Source organism: Atractosteus spatula, chromosome 2 (assembly GCF_055471065.1).
Source record: "Atractosteus spatula isolate fAtrSpa1 chromosome 2, fAtrSpa1.hap1, whole genome shotgun sequence".
Taxonomy (NCBI): Eukaryota; Metazoa; Chordata; class Actinopteri; order Semionotiformes; family Lepisosteidae; genus Atractosteus; species Atractosteus spatula.
This window is the reverse complement of record NC_142707.1, coordinates 70,960,811-70,986,458: the sequence shown is the minus strand read 5'-3', so window position 1 is coordinate 70,986,458 and position 25,648 is coordinate 70,960,811.

The window sequence follows — 25,648 nt, the reverse complement described above, 5'->3', positions numbered from 1 at the left end:
AATGGTTCCTGACCTGGTAGTTACATGATCATGGACCCACTCATTAGTGATCCAGACAATCCACCAAAAGCACTTTACAGGCAATGGGGACACCCCTCTACCACCACCAATATGCAGCCCCACTTGGATGATACAACGACAGCATTAAAGTGCCAGCATGCTCACCACACAGTGATGAAGCCAATTCAGAGATGGGGATTATTAGGAGGTCATGATTGGTAAAGGCCAATGGGAACTTTTGCCAGGATCCTGGGGTAACACCCCTTCCCTTTTCGAGAAACACCCAGGGATTTTTTATGATCAAGTTACGACTTCGGTTTTACATCTCACCCAAAGGACGATGCCTTTTTACAGTATAGTGTCCCTGTCACTATACTGAGACTTTAGGACCTACACAGGCCACAGGGTGAGCGCCCCCTAGTGGCCCCACTAACACCTCTTCTGGCAGCAGCCTTAGTTTTTCCCAGGAGGTCACACCTGCTGAGCTTCAGTGTGTTGCCAGTTGTGAGCTACAGGGCGATATGGCTGCTTTAAAGTTGATAATGAAAATGAAAGCATTACTATTGCTCATCTTCCCTTTGAAGACATTTTTTTTGTCTAGCCTAAGGTTTGTTAGGAGATATTGTAACTAACATATTGTCAATTCTTAGCAGTAGAAATCTAAAAAGGAAGTCTTAATCTTACAGATTAAGAAAAACATATTTTACAAACATGTCCATTTGATTTAAGAGATTTATTCCACATCATGTAGGATATATTTGTTATAATCCTGTAATCAGTAATTCCACATTCTAAAAATGTTGTCTGGACCTTCTTGTAAACATTAAATTACATATTCTGTATTCTAACACTACCTTTCCTTACAATTACCTTCATATTTTCCTTATTAATCTGAAAAATTGTCTATTTTTCATATCATGCAAAGTTCTTGTCATTTCTGTGGTTTGAATGACAAATCTGAAGAAAATCTGTCCTCTTTTTCCCATAGAATAGGTGACATGTTTTTCTTGCAAAGTGGAATGAAATTCAGCTGTGAATGTGTATTATATGCATTTATAGTAAAATTGTGCTCAAAATCTACAATATACAGGATCCATGAAATGAAAATAAAAGCTCCATTACTGTATGTTGCAAAAACAGGAATTAATCATTGTATAATAAATGAAGCTCCATGCTTGGAATTTATCTGGTAAATGCTTCTGTGGATGACCAAGTAAAACATTACCATATAGCTATCACTAGGAATTAATGTGTGAGAATTTCATCGACTCAAATGCAAAATGATTTGATTAGGTGATCTATGCTGTAGATGTGAAGGGAATGCTGAGGTAAAATGCCTCTACGCTTGATTCTCCTAAAGCTACACTGTATGCAAGTTAGAAACCTGTTAAGGTCATCTCAAGGCTTAGCTGAAATCAACCTTTTAAACAATAGTCAATACTCAATGAATAGGCTTAAAATGCCTTTAAGAACTGTCATCTAAACTGTATGAAAATAGAAATGACAATGAGATTCATTAATGCCTTATCTTTAGTGTGAGATACAATAAGTGTAGGATATTATGTTATATTGTGATGATAAAATAATGAAGAAATACATACAGTACTGTAAGGAAAATCATTTCAATTTTATTATTAACTACAAAATACGCTTTTTACTTCTCTATGTACATGAAATGCATGTTAAAGGCACAGACTAACAACCGTTCCAGTACCAATAATGTTCTAATATAACCTTATTATTCTTCTGAGACACCTTCAAATCAAACATCAATATCAACTGCTGTATGTAATTGAACAACAATTACACATCTAATTCATTACTAATTGACTATTGTAATTCCCTGATGGCACATCTGAGTTAGTTTTCCAATGTATTTGTTACTGTTGCTTTTAGCCTATGATTTATGTTTGTATAAAGGAAATGTGGTACTTTTAAGTTCAGGATATTGTCATTTTAAAACTGGAAATACTGCATTTAGTAGTGATTTAATTGTAGGTGAATATGTAATTCTTCAGTTTTGTTAATTCTAACTTTTTCTCATTTTTCTGTCCTAAATTTATTGATGTGTCCATTTTCATCATTAAAGGTTCTATGAAGTACAGTATCTTCTAAAAATCTTACTAATCTAGTTTAAAATACTGTACTACCCCAAATTTAATAATTTAAAAAATATAAACAGATAACTTTTTTATTATTAAAGGAGAAATTAACACTTTGTTAGAGTCTATTAGATTGTCAAAGTTATTCAATAAAATACAGATGATTGATTCTTTTTATGATGTGATCAATAAATTATTGATCTAAATAAGGTTAGATGACAAATCTTGAAGTATTAATCAATAGCAGTACACTAAAGGCCAGATCACTAACCACTTTTTCTCTGCTACATATATTAATAGTTTTGCTGACTTTTGAATATCAAAAAATACAAATTAAAATAAAAAACAGCTCCCATTATCTTCTTGTTCCTTCATTAAGGACAAAAGGCCAAAAAGTCAAAAATTCCTGATGAATTATAACCAGTTCCCTTTATCTAAAAAGGCACTTTGAAGTAAAGAAATGTATGTAATTGAATAATGTGGCCATATTCTAGACGCATAGATACTGAGTGACTACCCTTTAGGCCATTTCTATGAAATTGACATTTAATGAGAATCTTACTGGCAATGACAGATATGCACTTCAACTTTGCCTGACTCTTTTAACTCAGGTGGAGTTACAGATGAATACATTTGTTATCAAATGGACTTCTTCCAAAAATATAGTAAGACTAACTGAGTCCAATTTGAAATTTTTACAGTCTTCAGTCTGTTTTTCAACTAATAATGATGCAGACCTTCTCATCTTACATGTGGTAGTTCATGAACTTTGGAACTAAGAGCTTTAACATTTTTCTCAGATGTAAATATTTCCAAACATACATTATAAAGTGGCATTACAATTACTTCTGAAAATACAAACAAGCAAACCCCCCCCAAATTAAAGATGGGAGGCTATAGACAATGCCTGTCATGGATCTCCCGCAATATTTGTTTTCTGAACCCCTATTATTTATTGTCAGAAAATGAATTGGACCCTTGTGAAAGCAACAGTACATGTACTTTATAAGAGTGGTAACTTTAAATGTTACATTTGTCTGTTAAAGTCATCTGGTGATTTGTTGTGCCTTTTGAAATCGAAGTCTTTTATTTGAGAAACTATTAAAAAATCCCTTACTGTAAATGAAATATAAATAATTATGCACGATGAATGGCTATGCATGTTTATCAGCTAAATATGAAGTTTTCACCGGAGCAAAACTGAAATTGAATATCAAATATTGATACTTGCTAAAGTATTGATACTTGCTATTTGTTAAATGTCAATATTTAAGGTTACTATTTGGTTCACTGCACATTTTTATTTTTTTTACAGAGAACAATATGTTAAATAATGAAGGATCAAATCTACAATTATAATATACTGTACGGTACTAAAGTACTAAACTGGACAATGATCTGCAGTTGTTTACTGCACAATAATTTCCTTTAGATGTAAAAGCATTGTCATCCCTTGAACCAATATCACTGAAACAGGCATGAAACCTATCAAAACCTGTTTGCTGTTTAAATTATAAAAACTATTAAGTAATTTGCCCAAAGGCTAGTGATGTAAAACTTTTGTGTTTTCTTAATGAATCAGTGTTTCAGTAAGATTCAAAACTGTGTGTAAAGTGCAATGTCATAAAAGTGAAACAAGCAAAACAAAGTGAAATGAGGGCAACATATAAAGAATGTAAAGGAACAACTAAAGGTTTATTCCATGCTGAAAAGAAAAGAAACACACAGCTAAAATGTCTTTTTCTGGAATAAACCTTTACTTGTTCTTTTGCAGCCTACGCATGCTGATGCAGAAATCTGCGTCATGTTAAGAATTTAGAATGGTAAGGACAACAGCAAGAAGAAGGAAACAGAAGAAATCAGATGCTGTAGTAGGCAGTTATAGCAGTTTTCAGAGCATGTATGTAGTTAAAAAGGTGCTTAGTGTCCATTCAACTAAAACAGCTAAATTTAGATTTGGGGACATACTTTAACTATACTCTTCACTAGCGCAACCATTCATAGAATACTATTACCCATGCGATAAGAGAAATATCGTTGGGGAAAGACTACAGTGAAGGGCAAAATGATTAATTCTAATTCTAAAAGCCATGTCATGAGGATAGGCTGAAAAGAATTACTTGTAAGTAGCTTAGAAACAAGAGTCCTAAGTGACCTAATGAAGGTATTTAAGACTATAAAAGGGAGGGAATTTAAAGAGAGGTTAACACCTACAATACATAATATTTTGAAGATCACATGGAGGAGAACTAGGGTTTGTTAGGTAATAGATTCACATTGGGCTATTATAAAAATGAAAAAGAAATCATTCTCTAGACAGCCGCTCCTTGTATTTATGGTCCTGTGTTCTTATAAAATAGTTTGTAGTTTTAAGATGGTAAAATATAAATGCGGTTTAATTTGTCTATCTATGTATATAAACTTTGGATTTCTTTGGACAACAATTTATCAGATTAATCTTCCCTTTGCTTAGGTCAGGAAGGGGTATATCAACACAAGTTAGAGTATTCCAAGACAATAACTTCATGTTTCTTACAAAAATAAACAATGTAATATGAATATTTAAATAACCTTCTGTCAAACACCTTAAAGCATTAAGCATTAAGCTTTAAACATTAAGCATTAAGCACCTTAAACCTTAAAGCATTGCATATAACAAAAAAAATCATAAAAATTGGGGATATACACTGAGTACTTCTACTGTATTGAAATAATATTGAAACAAAAGAAAAATAGGTATATTGTGAGAATAACTAATTAAAGCATTAATTGTTTATGTGTAAAAAGTGAGATGCTACCTACTGTAATACAATATTATGATCACATGCAACAGTGTCATTGGTTTTTGGCTTACCCATTAGAAAGAGCCACACTGCCTGGAGTACATAGTTTAGACAGTGACTTTTCATCACGGGTGGAATATTAAACTTGGGTTGGACACTATGGCTTCTGAAGAGGAAATCATACTCATCAAGAGCAAAACAAATGTTTAGCTAATGGATATCTGGACAAGATTGTAGCTGTGTCTGGACCATATTCCCCAGAATCGTTTGGGGAATGAGCTTCTTCTGCCCTCAGTGTCCTGACCAGTTGTAAGAAGACAATTGGTCAGGTGTATTTAAAAGGCAGGAAGCAGAGGGTTTCTTGGTCAATCAGTGATATTCGCCATCTGAAGGACAAAATGCCCACCCTCTGTGTGCTCAATTCACCAGTGGAAGGACTGACACAGTGGGCACGAGGAATGTGTGTGTTTTGTCAAATTGAACTTGTGAGTTTTTGAGAGTTGTTTTTGAAGAGTCTCAGTGGAGACTGAGTTTTGAGGAGTAGTTTTCAAGCCAGTAAGCAGTATACTGTATGTGCCTAGATGTGATAATTAGGGAATTGAAGAAGTCAGACAGGAGTTCAAAAGAGAGTTTAGCTTTAGTTTGTTTTATTGTTTTGGATTGTGATGGCTGTTTTTCCCCTGCACTTTAAATAAGAGCACAGTTTTTGAACCTATTGATTGTGTGTGTGGCTGTTGTCCTGGACCTGCCTTTTTTAAAGATCCCGTATTATCACGCCCAGTAGAGTGTCACAAAGTTTAAAGTTCCCTTACACTTTTAAAAAGACATTGTATTCTCGTTTTATAAACTCAGTACAGGAAATTAAAGTTATCCTGACCCTGACATTGACTATCTAGTAGGCCTTTTTTTTACTGAATGCTCTATCCCTCCAACTCAAACCTAGAGAAATTTGACTATGACCTTTTGTAAACCTTGACCTTTGTAAAAATTTGTATGACTTTTGCAAGTTTGGTGGGGGAAATTACAAGAACCTCAAAAAGTAGCAATTTACTACCCCTCAAAGTACTGCAGCTGGCTCTGTTTTGTTTGAGGAATCTCTTGCTCTTTATAGTGATAACCTAACACAAGGTACTGATAGTCTTGCTGTTTTGAAATTCTGCTTGTTTCTTTGACTCATGCCTCCACATCATAATGCATTCAATGAAGGGCTGCAGGATGAAGATTTGAGCTACAGTGGAGGAAGACAGGCTGACTGTTGATATATAGCTTTGCCGGTCCTATAGAGACACCCTTAAGGCATCCAGATACCCCATCTGTTCCAGCCTTATTGAGAGAGGTCGAAATAATCATTCAGTCCCCTTCTCCTCGATCAATTAATTGAATCAGCTAATAACTCTGTTTTCCCTAATTCTACTGAAAAAATGTGACACATTCACGCAATTCTTTCACATCAAGATACATACTGTAATATTCATAACCAGTTACAGACTTCACCTCCTGCACACATGACAACCAGATGTTTCCTCCTTTTGCATTTCAGTTCTCTCACTACCTTCTCTGCTCTTTATAGATTTGTTACTAACTTCATAATGAGTTCCTGAAATCTACTCTTGTTCCTGTAGGCTGCTGCTTTCACATATGTGTTAAAGAAAACCTAGCCATAATCCCCTAGTAATTACCAACTTGTGTCCTTTTTCCAACTTGCCTTGGTTCACAGAAAGTTTTGAATGAGTGGTGGCAGTTCAATTACAATCTCATTTTGCATCTATGGAGCTCTTCAAACCTTTTCAGTCAGGGTTTTGACAGAGACACAGTACTGAAACAACCCCTTAGGTTAAAGCAGTTAATGATTTTCTTATGGCGTCTGACACTAGGTCACTTAATATTTCCCTCTTTCTCGATTTAAGTGCAGTTCTTGATACTATCAATCTTGGCATTCTGCTGAATCACATGGGGAATTGTCTTGGATCACAAGTGCTTCCCTAAGATAATTTGGCTCTTATTTGGCTACCAAGAACCAAGATGTAAATCCATTCTGTTTTAATTCTGAGGTTGTCCTGCTTAATCGTGGTGTTCCAAAAGTTTCTGTACTGGGAATATTTGCATGTTGCTTCTTGGTCAGATCACTCACCTTCATGCACTTGTTTCATTACTGTTCTAAACACACCCAGACGCCATTGCCGCAATCAGACACCACTGTTGCAATTCATGCATTTCATAGTCTGGCTCTTATTCGCAGAACTGGAAATTCAGGCCTTCTTTCTCTCCTGAAGACCTGATTGTTGTTGAATTATGTCTCCACATACATTAGTGGACAACAGAACCTTTTTGTGTGCAGCACTTCTCTGTGGATCTCACTGCCCAAACCCACTGCGACATTTGCACTTTCAAAAATCATGACTTAAGTCTTGTATTTTCTAATAATTTAGAATAATAAAATACTAGTTACTAGAAGTAGTAAAAACAAAAAGTTATTCAAAGTAGGTGCGCTCAAGAACGTAAATTCATGTCTAAATTACATTTGAGTCTTTTGCAGGAGACTGACTGTGATACAAAGATCATGCAAAATTCTGGTGATTTGCCTTCTTATCCCATGTGAATAGGGCTCAGGAGCAAAATCCAATTAGTAAACTTAATTCTTACATTTCAGCACAGGGTTCCTCCTTGCTTGTACTCTATCTGAATTAATAAAGGATTATGTCCACAAATGTTTAATTAAAGTCTTTAATATTTATTCCAATTTGGAATGCCAGTAACACCAAAGGCATTAAAGTTAATAGAAATATAACAATTCTTCAAAAAATACAGTATGTAAAGGTGCATCACTTGATTTGATGATCATAGCTTTCCCACCATATATCCTTATGGTAAATTAGTAGTTGTTATAGAAATTGTGCTGCTTCTAGTACCCTTAAAACATTTTAAATAATTCCTTCTAATTTTCACTTTAGATTTTAAAGTGGCAGAGGCAGGAGTCAGCACCCTGCGGCTGCCAGAGAAACATTTGGATCCATCACCCATCTCCCTTCACCCAGTCCTAAGTAGACAGCCACTCCAGCCCCAGGGTATTTCCTTGCTGAATGTCCGGTGAGATAACACTGGCTGCTACAATACTGGTTACTTTTGTCATCAATTGGGTTGATAAACATGGGTTCTACATTTAAATTCACAGGGCAGTCGCATTATTAAGCTGTACATCTGCAGTGCAGGCTTTGTATCAGGTTGCAGATATTGGCTTGTGGAACCTGGATAAGCAAGTGCCTGTTCATCACTGCAAGTAAATTTCTGTAGATACTAGACACTGCTGCCCAGAATATCAAACTTAGATCTCACCATGAATATGTCAGTATACTACTCAGAATCTCATTCTGGTACACTTTGTGCCATGATCGGTGACATCCAGCATGTTGGTCTGTACAAAACCCTGATTCCTTACTTGGCTCGATTTGTCTCTCCACCTGGGTGAGTCCACCTTACTCCAACACACTGGTGGCATGAAGGCAATCTTCTCTTGAAAGGAGGAGAACAGGGGCTTCTTTCTGTGATATTCTGTCTTGATTTTGACCAGATATGACATTCGACAGACTAAATCACTTCAACAGCTGTGCTCGATGAGTTAGTGCTTATTAAACAGTCAAAATCAATCAAATATATTATGATCATGAATGATGCCAAAAATGTTTAATTATCCAAAATCTGTACACTTTTTTTCTAGGAACATACAAATAAAGTGATAAACTTTGTATAATGCTCAGGCTATTTAATTAATCTACTTTCCAAGGAGCACTCTCCAGGGTTAATATACTGTAGCTTTTTAAGAGCATAAGGTGATTATGGATTGTGGGTATAAATATTAATTAGGAAAAAACTAATGAATATTAATCCTCTTACTGTGATATTATGTAAAAAAAAATCAATGTATCCATTACCAAGTCAAATACAATATTACTGAGGTAACACACAATTAGATGACTATTAGATGGGAGATTTTCTCATATCGTCAGCTTGCTATACTGTACATCCTCAATTTCCTCAGTTGTCTAGGTACCTGCAGGATGGCACATAAGGGAACTGGGACTGTTTTCCCACAAGCAATTCAGCTTCATTGGTTCTGTTTCACTGCTGAAACTATATTTGCCTTCATAACTCAGGTTACCTTAGAGATATGCCAGATTTGCATTTTTTAATTTAAATTGAAACTGTAAGGTGAATTTTAATCGATGTCAGTTATCTACAGTATAATATATTTTTTTAAAACTACAAGGACACTGCTTTTGCTTTTCTCTTTGTTTCACAATAGTTATAATCACATGCAACCTAATTCCAAGAACAATGGCATACACAATCTGTTACCGAATCTGCAGAATACTTCACAGAATTTGGCGTAACATTTTTTTATCATGGACCAGATTGAGCAAGCAATGCTGAGTTACTGCACAATTCCAGATTTAGTTAACACAGCCGTCTGCTGTGCAGCTTTTCTTTTACTTCATGGTTAACAGGACCCATGCCATTACTTGGCAGTCATTTAGAGATATCTTAAACTGCCTTTCAATGTTTTTTTAATTTGTATAGAGGTAGCAATATATCAAATCTACATAGCTCATAAGTAAGCTGTCTTAGTGTAAATCTACCGCTAAGCCAAGTTATTAAGAAATCAAGTTATGGACTATTTACTAGTTTATGTCCTCCACATGTACCATTATGTAAAATAATAGACATGCCACAAGGGCAGAATTATTAAATAAATTAGGTAAGGGCCCAGCAGATAACTGAATTTAAACTGAGGGGAAAAGCAAGTCAGGATAAAAGCGAGAAAGCAGAGAAGGAATTAGAAAACCTGTCGAAGAAAGTCTGTTCATGAAAAAGGCAATGTAAAAGGCGAGTAGAACTGGTATGAGATGTGCTGGTGTTATGGGACGTAAGTACAAGCTTGACTAGGGTTTTAAAAAGCAACAGGAGATGATAGAGTGTTTAAATGGAGTTACGATCTGGAAGACCCGAGTAGTTAGAAAAGGGAATTTAGGCAAAATGGGATGTTGTCAGAGAAAGACAATTACTACAGTATTAGCCCATGCAGTAAGTCCTAAACAAAAAGATCAAACAAAATACTTGTGGTTTAAAGCACACAAACAAGGGCAGGAGATTAGAACCCTATTACTAAAAAACAAGAGATCTGAATTAGAAAGAGTTTATTGGAAATACAGACCCAACACTAGGAATGCAAGAGAACTGGGAGCAAAACTGCTTTTCTATCATATTGAAGATATAGAAAATAACAGGGCAGTGTTAATGTTTTCATTCAGATACGTGTTTATAATAATAGAGCATGGATATGCTAAATATTTAAAAATCAACACTTGTCAAAAAGTACATTGATATTCTAAACTATACAGGTACTGTAGATGATAAGAATGAAAATCTGAAGCAATTGTGTATTTTCAGAAAAGGCACATTTACAAAAGATTTTATAAATGAGGGACATGCAGCAGACAGCTGCAGGTACAGTGTATTTGTGAGTGTGTTAGGTAGTGTGTATAAGGTACAGGTACTGTATGTATCAGGTTTAGCATGGGGAAATAAGAGAGAGTATAACAGGTTTAGTGGAAGTGGGAGAAGGGATACTTCATACAGACACACATTGACTGCTGGGAATGTAGATCTCAGAAAAGGTTTAAGAAATAAAATGTGTGGAGAAAGAAATGACTGAGGAGGTACATTAAACAAGTCTTGGGTGAAGGTACTGAAACTAATGAGTCAGTTAAGATAAATAGAGATAATACAATTTAAAGTTAAAACATTAGATTAAGACCCATGGTGAACAGCCTAAAGCACCCACTATAAGAATCTGAATGAATACTGTCTTTCCACCCAAACAGGGATTTCAGAAGCCGTAATGCAGATTTAAGGAATCTGTCTGAGAAGGACCTCAGTGGTTGAGGTGTTTGCTAACCATAGGTGGGCTGAGAAGACCTAATGAAGTTGGAGCAGCCTGTTTGTTCGGGTTGCAAAGCTACTAACTGTCCTTGAAGCATCCAAAGTGCAAAAGGACATTTGTGTGTATTCATAGACAAATCTGGATTATTCTATCACCCTATTCTATCACCCTGTAACCCAGTGGAAATAGAGTAATTGTATGCAGTGCCCTCCACATTTCTTCATAACTCCTCTGAAATAGGAAAATAGTTACACAAAAGCAAATAGTTATGAAACAGTAAACAGGAGAATGGGTTACAGATTGTATTATGTGTCTCTCCATCAACTGCAAATACTTCACATTATACAGTGCAATGTAACATTTATCATAAATAATAATAATAAATCATAAACTTTATTTTATATAGCACTGTGAAGGTGGCTTCTCAAAGAGCTTTACAGAATGACAACAACAATAAATAAAAAGAATACACAAGATAGAACACATTACAATATACAGAGGAGACTGTGGATGGTGGTACTAAGAAAAGTAGAAGCAGAGGGGTAAAGAATGGAACCAGTTAAGTAAAGGTTCTTCTGAAGAAGAGGGTTTTGAGTCTGGATTTGAAGGAGTTTAGAGAAGGTGACTCTCTGATATCCTTGGGGAGAGAGTTCCAGAGCTTGGGGGCATAACAGGAGAAGGCCTTGTCACCCATACAATGTAGATGGGCTTGGGGGACAGTAAGGAGACCAGAATTAGAAGAGCAGAGGTTGCGAGGTGGGGAGTAAGGCAATAATAGTTCAGACAGGTACTGAGGTGCCAAGCCATGCAGAGCCTTATACTGTAGGTGAGCATGAGGATTTTAAAGTCCACACGGAATTTGACAGGAAGCCAGTGCAAGGACTCCAGGATAGGAGTAATGTGATCACTTGCACTAGACCTGGTTAGGATTCTGGCTGCCGAATTTTGGACATACAGTTCTGCAGTTTGTTCAAAGTAGATTTAGATACCCCAGCAAGTAGAGCATTACAGTAGTCAATTCAGGGAGAACACAAATGTGTTGATCAGTTTTTCAGCCACAGTTAGTGATAACATAGGGCATAGTCTAGCAATACTTCTGAGGTGAAAAAAATATGTTTTGGCAATATGCTTCATATATGGGTTGAATGTTAAGCCAGAATCAAATATCACCCCAAGGTTTTTCAATTTAGACTGAAGCTCAAGTACAGAACCATCTACAGATAGGGTTACAGGCAAATTCAATATAACAATAAGGTCATATTTATTCGTAGCACTAAGTAATCCTTTAAATAAAATTAAACAAAAAACAAATCTACTGTACAGTAACATTCTGCTGTTTGGAAGGACAAAGAAAGCTTAAGGAACTATATACAGTAGAGGCTCCTGAATGATTTATGTTTCCCTGGGGTATTAAAGGTGGCCATCTCAATCTCCAGATTTCAATTCAATTGAACATGTTAACTCAAGATGTCAGATTCCTAATGAATATCAAGGGTCTGAAGGCGCAATTTAACATGGAGAAATGTTCATAAATTAACATCCAAAGTGCCAGAAATTCATGGAAAACATTCAGACCTCTTCAACTGACAATTGGTATCGTGGCAACTCAGTTAGGAAGAGGATGCAAGTGTATCTTGATATCATAAACTCAGAGGAAGAGGTCTAAGAAGCAATTGTAAACCCAAAGACAACAGATGGAGAGCTCCAGTGCACAATAGCAAGTGCAGCCACTCAAATTTGCCTGCTTGAACGTGGCAAGAAAGGTTCCGCTTCTAGAGCAATTCACAATAAATAAGCAACCTAGACAGACATGCCAAACATCATTTCTGAGACAACTGAAGCAAAGGTTTTAAACTCAGATGAAATGAAAATTGAGCTTTCTGGCATGTTCATTAATGTTAGCTTTGAGAAATAAAAAGATGAAACTCATGCTTAGAAAACATTTATGCCTGCTGTGATATGTTTAATTTTGGGGTTGTTTGTTATTAAACATCATGAACCCCAATATATACAATATATTTTTGCCTGACACCTGGTTCTTTCTATCAAGTCCAAACTTGGCTGATAATGGGCAGCACCACAATGATCCAAAGCAATGGTTTTCAACCAGTGGGCCACAGTGGTACTGCAGGGGGGCTGCAAAATGATTGTTGTGATTGTAAAAGAGTCGTAAATATATAACATTATATGCAGTATATGATATAAATAACATAAATATTTTATATATATTATGGCTTAGCATGCTGCGTGACCGACAAACTGCCATTTAGCGCATTTATATGTGACATGACAAGAAAGCAAATACAGAATGTAGTATAACTGCCTAATTACTGTACCCTTCATATCATGGATACATTTGTGATTTCCCTCACGGAATTAATAAAGCATCTATCTAAGTGGCTGTTCAGCTTCTTTTGCACACTGAGGTATGATGGTTTTTTCGGGGCATGATGCTTACTTAGCTTTTGTTGCATGATGAAGTAAGTTTTTTATCCAACTCAAAATTTGAGCTCTCAAATCGTTTGGATGATTTTGAATGGCACGCGAAATAGGCTTATGTTGCAGACATTTTCAGTCACTTAAATGGACTCAGCCTTGGTCTTCAAGGTAAAGCAGTGACAATTTTTCACGTCCAAAGTAAAATAGAACCCACAATAAAGAAACTGGAACTACGGGCCAAACGTATTGACCAGTCAATCTACGTCTCATTTGAAAATTTGTCAGATTCTCTAACAAAAGAACAAATGCAGCTACCAGCCTCTGTCACAAAGTTAATTACAGAGCACCTGCAAAGTTTGAGGACCCAATTCCACAACTACTTCCGGCTCCAGATGTTCAGTTTAGCTGGGTTGAAAATCCTTTTTTAAACCTATGCGAGGAGTTTGAGCGCTAAGGAGACAGCCTTGTGGACCTGTCCTGTGACAGTGCTTTAAAATTGATTTTTTCACAGAAACTCTTAACAACTTTTTGGCATCATGTTATTTCGGAGTATCCTGATCTTTCGGACACAGCAGTGAGATTTTTGGTGCCGTTTCCGACAACATATCTTTGTGAAACTGGATTTTCTGCGCTGGTGGCACTAAAGACCAAATACAGGAGTAAGCGTAATGCTGAGCCAGACCTCCGCTTGCAGCTTTCCTCTCTGCAGCCCAACATCCAGCATTTGGATCTCTCACTAAGTGAGCCAGAAAGAAGGTGTGTGTGTTTACTGCCAGGCTAGTTGTAGGCTGTTGAGTGACTGTGCATTCATGTGTCCATTGGAAAATCTGTGTTGAATATAATGTAACGGATGGGGAGTTAACATCTACTTCTGTTTTGTAATTGTTCTGATAGTTATTGTGCATATTTTTGTTTCTCAACATCTTCATAAGTTCATGGGCACAGAAGGCTACCCCGCACTTCTGGAAAAAAATTAAGTTCGTTTTAATTCTGCCCATTCAGTTTTGTTTTTGACAAGGCTAATGTTAAGTGTCTGAGAGATCTTAGAAAAGAAAGAGCTGTAGTGGTGCCTTAGTTTTTACAATATTTATTTTTATTTTTATTTATTTCATTTATTTATGTTTGGGTGAGGTGCTGACTGGACTCCTTCTGTAATCAATAAGGTCTTTGTAAAGCCATGTTTGTAGCTTGAATATGCGTATTTTCTCTGAATATCGATTAGGCTACTGCTGAGGTATATACTGTAGCTAGCCTGTTTCAAAACTGTGAGGACGGCCTGGTCCTTGTATGGGCCGGAGAAGTTTTTATGGTCGGTCATGTGAGACGCGAGCTGTAATAGGTTGGGAACCTCTAGGTTGGGATCCAAAGCATCCATCTAAATCAATAAAGGACTTAACTACACACAAAATAAATGTTCACAACTGACCATGTCTATCACCAGATTTCAATCCTGAACATGTTAACTCAAGATGTCAGTTTCCTAATGCTAATCAAAGGGTCTGAGGGAGCAATTTAACATGGAGGAATGTTCATAAATTTCATCTGAATTGCCAGAAATCCATAGCTCACAACAGGAGGCATATAGTCAGTGCAATTCCTCCAGAGACTGATTTACAAAATACTACAGGAGTTTGAAACAATGTGAATCTCATGTTTTCTGGACTTAAATTATTTATGGCAAATTCTTCTTATTATTATGATGATGATGATGATTATTACAGCATATGTGGCTATTCTGTGCGGTGTCATTAAGTTTCCTGTATAACATTGTGATTTTTTTAAACAGGAAATAGTATTCCATCTGTAAATATGTTAGATTTATTGTTGTTGTTTCATTAAGGTGTATGACTAAACGTGAAGGACACAGTAGTCCTCAATTATGGGGCTAATACTCACTGAATATTATGGATTTTAAGGCCAGAACTGGCAGTGGAATAGGACTCTGCATATTTAACTACTCTATTTTGTTATAATGCCCATAGACAATAACCATTGGGATTTAATCTAATTGGACTGATGTACCATGCTTCACTTGGGAGCAATATAGCCAAGGGAAATGTCAAGTTAAAAGGAATCAATTAGGGTGTAGCGATCTAAAATATTTTCACTTAACCACATGTGGTTACCAGAGGCTTATTTAGTACCTGACCACTGCTGAGATGGCTGATACAATTTTCATAACTACTGGGAACTTAAAAACCTTATTATAATTTATCACACCAATTGTGACAGTGCTAGTAGTGACAAAAATGTGATTGAGTTTTAATAATTAACAATTCACAGTATTCCTTGTTCAGGTACCTGGGTTTGTAAATACGTGAATTCAATAACCAGTACATAAAAATGCAGCTTTCTTGGGATTATTATACTCTTTGAGCAGATAACTCTGAGGCTTTGCTATTTTTGTTTTGAACTCCTTGAACCTCATTCATTTTAGTGGATACTCAGCAGAGGTAGCTGACCAGGTTGCAAGTGGTAAGAAGCATGAAGCTCAATGCATTGAAAATGCACTGAAGGACACAGAAACAAACCATAGGACAGGCCTTGTATTTAATATAACTGTCAATATTTCATGAGGGCAGACTTATGATATTATTGTATGAGACCTTGCTGCACTAGCTAGACAAGACATTAACAGATATATGTTTGGAATTACTGTACTGTATATGGAGGTGTGCAATAAATATTTTGTGCATCAATATTAGCTGCAAATTAATGTTGACAGGCAAGATCTGAAAAGATTCATAATGTTCTAACCAGAGTGAGAGTGTTTGAGTTATTGGGAATTATGAATGGAGAAATGCACAACATGAGGAGGAAAGGTTACATTGGTTAGAAGGGAAAAAGGGTGTTGTTGACCACTAATGTGCTGTATTGAAAAAGCCCATTATGTTGGGTGCTCTTGCAACACACTATGGCCACTAGATAAAAGTAATACTGTAGACTTTTCCTCCAAAAGTCTTAACTGGCACATTCTGAACAATACAAGTGTCGCCCACTCAGTTGTGTTTCCTCACTGACACAGAGAACATAGAGACTTCCACTCACTCTGCTTTTAAGTGTCAGACTCATTCATTCATTCTGGATGAATTTAATCTATTACAAGCGTATTGACCAGGCTGACGTTTCACCTTTAGTGAAGCATGATGTTGACTGAAGATGGTGAGCCAGGAAAGGCAGCACAGGGGGCAGTCTCTAGAATAGTGGGAATGGTGCAAGAACGGTGCAAGAGGCTCAGTGGGGCTGGCTCAAGCTAATATCCAGGTCAACCTGGAAATTAAGTGTGGCAAGACCCGGGGCAAGCCTCACATGGGGTCGAGGCCAACTATATCTGATATAATTAGTGGCTAATAGGTAGGTCACTGTGTGCGATTCACAGAAGATTTTGATTTGTTGATGTAGAGGATTATGATGTTCAATGAAGGGTATATAAGTCAGTTCCTGTTTCGTCCTTGTCAACATAGCCAACCAATTCCAATAACATAATTAACTGCCCTCCCGGTCCCATGTGAGACAAGGCTGCAACATCAGTCCTCCACAGAATCTTGTGCTAAAGCAAATGCCTGATCACAAGTAAGTCCTAGTTCTTATTATTCTGTTATCACAGCCCTGTCCCATGTAGTTTTGCATTTCCGTTAAAACGTTAAAACATTTCTGTTTGCATAAACCATTAAAACTAATCCGGAATTCTACTGTGCGTCTTGTCTTTTCTCTTCTTCAGTTTTCAAATGCTTTAGTAGTTCAACTGGGTAGCTGCGTTAGTGTGCGTAGGCTGCAAAGGAACAAGTAAAGGTTTATTCCATGCTGAAAAGAGAAGTGTCACACCCAAAGAAGCCTCCACAGCCAAAATGTTGTGTTTCTTTTCTTCTCTTTTCAGCATGGAATAAACCTTTATTTGTTCCTTTCAAATGTTTTACTCTAGTTCTACAACTGGCTTCCTGTTGCTGCACACATCCAATTCCATACAATTGTTCTCACTTGCTGCAATCACTCTGTTCTTGTCTACTGTATCTTCAGTCTGTTATTTCTTTCTGACATCCCTCAAGCTTGGCAACTTTCTGCCAGATGTCTCCTTTCTCCATCTCCTTTAATCCTCCACCTTCATCCCTCGCGATGCAGTGAATCATCGGCAGAAATCCGAACTGCTCAATCCATAAGAACCTTTTGGGTGCCGGCAACACATGCAATCTCTCGGCTCTCAACTACAGTGTTATTCTGACACTGCATTGTTTTTCTCTCTGCTCATCTTGATAATGGCACTTAATTAACTAAACATGGTATATATACTGACCGTACAATCTTCATACTGTTTAAGTTCTTGTTGTTAAAGTTTTTGTTAGACTATTGTATTGTGTGTCTAGTTAGTACTAGCCATTTTACCATTTATTTACTATTCTGTGCTTGCACGGCTTTTCTTTGCACTTTCACTAATGAAATTTTACATGATGTTAATTGTCAAATGTAAGGTATTTTACTGTGTGTGGGAGGGATTGGGAGAATGCAGTATTTTACACAGAAACTTTAAATTTTAAATGAAATGATATTGACAACACAGTAGCTGATTAATGTTATTTATTTTAGAGGCCACTGAAGATTCATCATTTAAACTATAGTTTTAAAACAATGTATTATATCACTACCCTTAAATGTTCTGCTTCTTGGTTTTTAATCTACTGTCTGTTATGTTTATTTAGAATTTATTGTGTGATCTGGGTTCATAAAACAAATTGGGTTTTGTAATTATTTCACATGGTTTATAGGCAATCAAACGATTCTATGGAAATTGACCTGTTCTGAGTTAATAAAAAATTAAAACAAATCGGTCAAAAGCATCACATTTTAAATTGCAGACACACTGCCTTGGTTTTGTAGTCACTAATACTACCCATGCTAATATGAACAAAGGAGTTAACACTCTTTATTGAATACCATTTTGCACATCAAACATTTCAGGTGGTATTTGATTACCTACTTTGCATGTATTTCCACTTATTAACATTATTCTTTATATAAAACTGACCTGAATATGGTGCTTGTTCAAATGCACTTTGTTCCTTGCTCTAGGTTGCCTGCCACTAGCAGTTGTGTTGTTAATGAATACACCAGGTGTACAAAGCACACAATAAGGATGCTTACTGCAAGCACAATGAATTATCATAATTTACTAAATGAGAGCTCCTGTTTCTTTTCTGCATATCAAAACAACGCCTCAAATGGCCTAATATCAGAAAAATCCCGTTATTCTCTCCTTCAGTATAAATGTTATTCATTTTTAACAGCACAATAGTCTTGAGGTTATGTCAACAAATGCTTCATATTAATATTTACTCATTAGTAATACTTACCATTTAGTCATTATTTACTCATTACTTGTTAGTGTTACATAATGACCATTAAAATGGAATGTAACACTTCTAACTGTCATTTTACTGTTATTATCAGACAAAAATGTCAAAATCATTCTGTTGCAGGTGCACTGCAATTGTGGGCTTCTAGTGGGGAACTGCATCAGTGTACATTGGCTGAGAAGGAACAATTAAAATAATCATAATTAATAGTTATTAATTAAAGTTAATTATTAAGTAAAGGTTAATTCCATCCTGAAAAGAAGAAAGAAAGAAATGACACAATGTTTCAGCTCATAAGCTTAGCAACCAAAACATTGTTTCTTTCCTTTCTTTCTGCTGTTCAATGTGGAATTAACCTTTACTTGTTCCATTGTGGGATTCTGCTCCATGTGGGGAGTTGTGGCCTCCCAGATTGTGGCCTGCAATCGCCAGACTGTGTTTGGCTGCAATGTCTTGCCAAGTTAGAAATTGCTGGCTGCGAGCACCCCAGATGGCAAGTGATAGTGCCCAGACTTTGTCCAGCCTACATCATACTGAAGGCTTTGTGCTCTTTGTAAGTGGGACCTATTCGTTTGTTCCATCCACTTTTCTTTCTTGTTTTTCACTGGAATTGACATTCAACAAGTAAAATCATCTCATCACCTGTGTCCAATTGACTCCCTCCCATTCAAATCATGAGGTAATTAAGCACTGATGAAAAAGTCAAAGTCAGTTGAGTGTATCACAGTTAGTAATGACTTATCTATTAATCAAAATGATGCTAATGTCCAAAATGTTCTGGGCCTCCGGAATGGCTCTGCTCATAAAGTCTCTTGCCAGAGCACAAGCTGATTTGTTTGTGCAACTGAGGCATTAAGGGCATCGAGTGATGGTGTCCACTTGCACACTTGGAGGTTTATGGTTATAAATTTAATATACTGTAAATTCCAATTTAAGTCTGAAAAAAAAAATATGAAGGTTACAACATAACACTTTTTCTTAGAATTCAAATTCTTCCTAATGCAGAGTCATACTATTAACAAATATCTTTGTTTCCAGGGAAAACTAACCCTAACCCTACCTTGGTCTTAACCTCATCTTTTCTGGAACTTCTGTCTGAGGGACACTCCTCTGCTCCAATCAGCACTGAAATGCTAGTATGGAGCTGTGGTGCCCCTGACATGTTGCAAAAAAAAGGCATGTGACTGACTACATCTCTGCATGCTCTTCTGTGTGAAGTTGTGAGGTTTGTAGTAATGAGCCAGAATATAAAAATATCCATCCATTTTCTAAACTGCATTATCCAGAACAAGGTTGTGGGGATGTTTAAGTATTTTCAATTTAATAATTTGAAGTGTATATTAAAAAAAATATTGAAAGAATACTTTATTTTCTAAAAACATATGTACATAAGCCAAATGATAAGATGCTTTTGCTTCTTCATACTCTACTTTGCGGTTTACTGTGATAAGAGAAGGCAATTTCGTTATTTTGCAGAAACAGTTCCAGCAGATCAAGCCTGATCATTTAGCAGATCATTTAGCTCATATGGCAATTTCAGGCCCCTTCATAGTAAAAGACCACTCTCCTGAAAAAGAGAATCTGGAACAATATAAATCTCTTCATCATTCCAAAGTGGAGAAGAGAAAAGGGAATTACTGTACCTGTAAGGAATTTATGATTATGGAAGAAATAAGCAGAAATGCTAGTTTTTTTTTATTAAATTTGCGAGTGTTTCCACCGAATGTCAAGTTGTATTTAATTGTGTAATCATAGGTTGAAAACATGTGCAATGTCTAATGTTGGCACCAGTATAAATAAAATACTGATATCTATATGGAAAGACCAGACTTTCTTCAAGCGGCCAGTGATCAGAAAATAAGTGTGCCAGACAACGTTTGGCGTAGCTAAGACACCCACAGGTTTTTCATGCTGCCAAGTGAACAGTCCACTTGCGTGGTCACTTCATTTTCCATATGAGGAGTACTGAGTTCACGTGTACATCTGTTCAAGGCAGCATCTTCTTGTTCATAATGAACTGAGGGGAGGCTCCATTGAAAAGTCATCACCTTGGCTCAAACGTTACCCATGGTAAGGCCCTGGACCAAAATGGAACTGTATTTCAAATGAGAATTGTGTATCGTAGCAGCATTTCCTTTTTTCCTTTTTTTGCTCCATGACAAATGCAAATATTTGGGTCATTATTTTGTCAAACGCAGCTAGAATGACAAAAAATACAAATAGGAGTATTTATCATATACAGTATGTCTGAGACCAAGCCCGATGTCATTAAGGAATATTTTGAATGCATAAAGTATATCAAGAGACAATAACACTTGAAATTCCACTCCTCCAGACCACTTTAAATATTCTAAATACAGAAATACAATAATAATAATTGCTTAGACTTATATAGCGCTTTTCTAGACACTCCACTCAAAGTGCTTCACAGGTAATGGGAACTCTGCTCCACCACCATCAATGTGTAGCCCCACCTGGATGATGCAACAGCAGCCATAGTGAGCCAGAACGCATACCACACACACCAGCTATCAGTAGGTGTGTGGGAACCAACACAGGAACCAGTAGGGAGGAGAACAGGAGAAGGAGAAGGGAGAAATCTAATAAAGAAAATGCCCTGTAAAGAGTTTCAGAATAAATACAAGCATATCTGATGCCACATGGAATGGAATGAAGTCCCTGAGATCCCAGTTCCAAATATTAATTACTTTAATGCAAAGAATTCACTGTGCTAATACCCCAGTATACAACCAAACATCAGTCCCAACAAGTTATATATTGGAAAAACACACACAAAAAAGATGCACGACTGATCGTAGTCTCAACCCCACCATAACCAAGGAATGGCATAACTCACCCATTCAAACACAGAAAACCCTTCAGCTCAAGTGAATTCCTCTGCTTCCTGTACCAAAGCAAACAGTTATTGTCTGCCAGTACGGAAGACTTTGAATACTGCAGGGTACAACGGGAAAGTTTAGAAATCAGCCTTTCTCAGTAAGATACTCATTCATGCAAAGGACTTTCTCCACTGGGTAGATATAGCTTTAATTAAGTATAATTGCAGCACAGAGTCCAATTGATTAAACAGACCATATTTCTTATTTCCAAGTCAAAGACTAAGACTAAGAATCTGCACTCCTGGATAAATGTAAACTTTGTCACAATACACTGTAAGTGAATCCACAGTAGAAGCCTATCTACAGTAGACCAATATTTAAAATGAAGTTATACAGAATTTAAACAGTATGTTATGTCAAGTATTTAACAAATATATTGTTTTATTAGAAAACAGATCAAACAAAATAAAAGAAGTAAAAAAAGAATGTTTTTTTAATTTAATATAGATGTTTGTCTCTGCTAACCTTTGGAGGAAAACCAACATAGAATCTATAAATCTCACAGCTATGTGAATTCCTCAGAACCAATTTGCCTGGTAAGCAGAGGGAATACCTTAAGAAAATCCTAAAATCAAAGCACTGTTAAAAGTTAAAATACCTTCCAGAGAGATTTTACTGATAGTATCAGGTTTTGGCTTATTTCTACCCACATAATTAGTGTTTTAATGCAGAATGGTCTAAAAGCCAGTATCTTGAGATTATAATACATTGCACCATAATCTTGTGTCTGACAGCTACATGTATAATATTGCAGGTCAGTGGATTTACAATAGTACCATTAATAAATTCTTACTGGGCAGTATCAAAAGAGCTGCCAACACAGGAACCAAACAAAGAAACTGTATTTCATGAATTTGCATTTTTTAATTTATTTATTCATACCCGCTACATAAAAACTTGCTTGTAGATTCTAGGGTGTGTATTTCTGACTCCTGCTTACATATACAGTATATTTCTTTTATGAAATGATATTGCTTATGGATGCATGGGGATGTGAAGGTTAACTCTGCTGCCTCGTATTTCTTGGGGCTGGGTTCATTTCTGACCTGGGGACGTTCTATGTGAAGATTGAACTATGCCGTTTCTGCATGTTGGTTGGCTCCAGGTATTCCAGTTTAATCCCACCTCCCAGAAACATGCATATTAGATTACCTGTATCTCTTGCCTGTGTGTGCATGCTCTGTGATAGATTGCCATCCCGTCTAATGATGACCTATTCATATTAAGTCCATCTAGTACATTTGGTAGTTGGTAGCTAATTGACCTGAGGGTCTCATCTTGCTGTTTCTTGAAAGAAGCTAGGATATTGACTTCAACAACACGGAAAAGCTGCTTCTGTACTCTCACAACCCATTACATAATATAGGTGTTCACTTAATTTTCCAGTTGTACCCTCTTGTTCATATTTCACTATTGATTCTGTGTAAGTCTACTAGGTTCACTTTGAGGATTTTGAATACTTGTACCAGGTCCCATTATAGCCCAAAACTAAAGATGTGGATTTTTAGTTGTGCTAAAAGGAACATCACTGTATTTGTTTTTTTCTTGTTGCTGTTTCTGGTAGAGGAAAAAAAATCATGATATACTGAAGTTAACAGATTTATGAAGAAGAAATTTCTTGTAGTTGTATAATGTCTTTCACTCCAGAGGATTTCAAAGAAATTCACATATAGCAGGGAACCCACTTAATCCACTACTGAAGTTCAGCATCTATCTGGCTGATGCGTGGTAGCCATTAAATGCCAACAGCACCTCTACACTGCAAATCAAGTAGAAATGTGAGATATTGCTTTACCAGTTGAATTTATTGGGAAATTTAAGTAGGTCAGTCCATAGTGGAGATTTACAAGGAAACTGGTCTTACCACCCCTGCTTTTAGGAGCAGTGCTATGGGCTATTTACTGACCATGTAGTTCGTTTTAATGACTCATTTGAAAGATCTACATCTGTTTCTCCGGTCAGCATACTGGAGCATTGGGTTGTATATTCTTGTCCAGAGGAAAGGTGTCACCTACTGCTTCATGACACCGCTGGCTCCTATCTCACTATTAACAGAGTCCAGCTAATTTAATGAGGTCAGCCTACAAGATGGAAATACTGCTGTAAGTTTGTTACTTTGCGTTATGGGTTTCTTTTTCACAGGGCCTCCAGTGTTTTGTTCCTGTAGGCAATTAGCCCCTGCCTGTTTCACAACTGTGACTGTTCCATTCTGTGTGACACATGCTGAGAGATGTTCCAGTCACAACTGCTTTTATGTTACAATGAACGCAACACAACTATTCTGCAATTTGGCTTTAGACGGTTTGTGGTTGTTAAAAGCACTAATGCAGATAAATACTTTCTTAAAAAAAAGTTTAGGAGTGGAAAAGATTTGGCTGGTTCATTTTTCTGTGACATGTGAACTGGAACCATACTCCCCAAGAAGGGCAAGCTAGGAAACCCCCATATACAGCTTCAGACTGTCCAATCTCCATGAAAAACATGAGGGGAACTTTGAATAACAATTTTGAATTTAATTTAATTTAAGTATTACCTTTCATGACAGGTCGGCTAAATGCCTCATTGGTCAGCTTGAAGTTTCTTTGTTTACTAGTGAAAAGCGATGACTGTGCCTGGTTGAAGAAATAAAAGTTGTCTTCCACTTGACATCCACCTTGATGTCTGCCTGAGCTGTAGAATTTTGAGGTGAAAAAAGCAATAGGCCAACACTTATATCCCCACTCTTGTGATACAACCAATTGGGGCTTAAATATGGTACAACGTCAGTTTTAAACCTTAAAATCACTTTCATTTAACATACAAATGATCAGTTTTCTGCAATATATTGCTTTTGGTCATATGTCACCCGCCCAACCCGATCTAAAATCTTTTGAACCCGAGTCAACCCGCGCATCACTAGTTGTCATGATTGCGTGGTTACGCTGTTTACTTTTTGATATGTGAGTGTGGTTCGACCTTTGCACTGTTTATTGTTCGTACCGTTTTGTTCTTACTTTTGAATATCTTACTTTGAGCTTGAAAGTTCAAAGTGTAATTTAAAGAAGCAGTCGAAGCAGAAGGGTTATTACGGATCGCTGGTTTAAATCTGGGACTCTGGAACGCAAATATAGCGACGATAGTGACAGCGCAAGTGCGAGGAAGATGCAAAATAGAAGTGAAAATGCGAGTGAGGTAATTTGTGAACCATACCAGCAGTGCTATAATTCTAATTCCAACAGCTTGATAAATGTGATGTGCAAAGAAGCAGAAGGTATGCTTAATGTGATGTCTTCACCTGCTTACGGACATGAGACTAAAGTTGCCCAGCTTGGATCCAGATATCTCTTCTCTGATTGCTCAACAAAAGCAGCTCCATTCGTCACATTAACTTTTAGTACTTTTCATAATTATAATAATTTCATAATAATTAATTCAATATTTGTTATTTTTAGTACATTAATAGGTGATGATTTTTACAGGGTAAGAAGTGGACAGTAATCAGATGGTATAGATGGTCCACCGCATCTGTGACTTGGTGTAAGTGGTCCCCAGACCATAGAACTTTGAGAACCACTGTTCTATATCAATTCATAACAAATGTTCTCATCTTACACAATGTTACATATACAGTACCCAGAACTAAATCCCCTGCAACTCCCTTCTCATGAAGATAAAGTAGTGTTATTTTCGAAATGCCAAGCATTTTCACCAACTTAATTGCTTGATTTTTAGATCTAGAAATTCAGCAGCAGACCCCAGATTTAAAGTGGTTTTTTATATATTTCCGGCAAAGTGCTGTACATCACGCACAAAGCAAAAAAATGACAAGCTGTGTTTTTTGGTCATTGGAATGTTTTTTGTACTTCCCATTTTTTTTTACAAATGTGAAGAAAGTAGTGTTCTGTAAAACATTTGTCTCATATGATCTCAGAAACACAAGTTAATAGTGAAAATTTGTTAAGAAGTGTCACACACAGTGTTAACACTTTCCAAACTAAAATAATACCAGATAAACTTTTTGCCTTCTCTTTCGCACTGAACTGTCTTACAGTGCTTCAGAGAGGCTATGCGTCTTCTATGGGAATGTGACTAGGAGGTCATGTTCTGCTTGGGGAGCCAGCCTCCTCATTCATTATCAACAGATAGCAGGGGATCAATA